Raw genomic sequence first — 1,574 nt, 5'->3', positions numbered from 1 at the left:
AAATACTCTCACTTAAGGTAAGTACATCAGCGTTGGTGTTTATATGTGAGCAAACTTCCTCGACACTCCGAGTCTAATGTCCTCGAAAGCTGCTTTAACAACTTCAATTAGTGGAGAGTGAGTTAAACTCAGTCTGAGATGAGTTAAAGTGCAACTTCATGCAGTTATTAGCACTTTAGAAGTGTGTTGCGGAGGAAGAAGGGGATAAAAAGTTAATCTTCTTATTATGTGTTTCAAAACCAAGATTCTCGTGTGAAGAAGAAACACGGATCATGCTAAATATGTAAATATATGTAAATGCGGAGACTGTTCCTCATCCCGTGTGCGGCGAGACCAGTGGGGGAGTCAGCCGAATATAAAAGAAGAATTAATATCATTTCTACAGGTGTGTCATTCCTGTTCAGGAGACATACACATGTGTAAAGTACTGAAGTTACAGTATTTACAGGCCATTTTCATATTTTTATGTTTGATGATCGTTTTCGCACCAATCATGATGTCACTTCCTGTAGGATGATGTCATAGAGGAAGGCATTTGTTACATGTATCATCCACTCAAACCAACTCAATGATTTTAAATGTAACACTTTTTACTTAGGCTACAGGTAATTGTGATACACTGACACGCATCTGCATTTGTTCAATATTTTACAAGTGTATTCAAATATAGGCTATATGATGGGAAGATTCGGAATCATTTATGCGTTATAATCCACGACCTGTTTCCAGATGAGCAAACTGGTTTGAGAGTTAAACGGCCGTGACCAGTTAACTTTGATTAACGCTATAGCTCAGGGAAACTCTCTCAAACACACATAATTAAGTTCTCTTCGCTTCTACTAACTACCAATTAGTTTGTGCAGCTGTTTCTTTGGATAAACAAATGATTCATTGTGACCTTCTGAACAATCCAATGGTATTTTTGCAGAAATAATGCACTCAGATGAAAATTTAAAGAAGCCAATCAGGTCACAATAACAATCCTCCATTGACCATTAATGAGCATTACTCATTCCTCTTGATTTGATTTCATCAGATGGTTATTTTCCTCCAGAACTGACGGCATGATTTCTTAAAGGGACAGTGCGCCCCAAAAGAACACGATTTCTTAAAGGGACAGTGCGCCCCCCCCCCCCCAAAAAAAAAAAAAAAAATATATATATATATATATATATATAAAATGAGATAATAATATTGAGTGTATGCTCTCCATCTCCCCGCACATAGTATATGTCTATCAAATACTTTCACTTCAAACTCACTAAATCCCAGCCTCAGCGCAGAAATGTTGGTACTTAGAAACACACAGAAGCCTAATAAAAATGTTAATATTAAATAAAAAAGTAGACTGACTTAGAGGCTTTTGCATCTGAAGTCTTCATATATATATATATATATATATATATATATATATATATATATATATATATATATATTTAGATAGATAGATAGATAGATAGATAGATAGATAGATAGATATAGATAGAAATAATTTACTATTATGAGTGAACTGTCCCTTTAAGACTGAGTGAATTCTTGCTCTAAGAAAAAACATTTTATTAAACCACACAGTG

The sequence above is a fragment of the Pimephales promelas genome, chromosome 11, assembly GCF_988280905.1.
Source record: "Pimephales promelas chromosome 11, fPimPro1.hap1.1, whole genome shotgun sequence".
In the NCBI taxonomy this organism is placed as follows: Eukaryota; Metazoa; Chordata; class Actinopteri; order Cypriniformes; family Leuciscidae; genus Pimephales; species Pimephales promelas.
Note: the sequence above shows the minus strand (reverse complement) of the source record.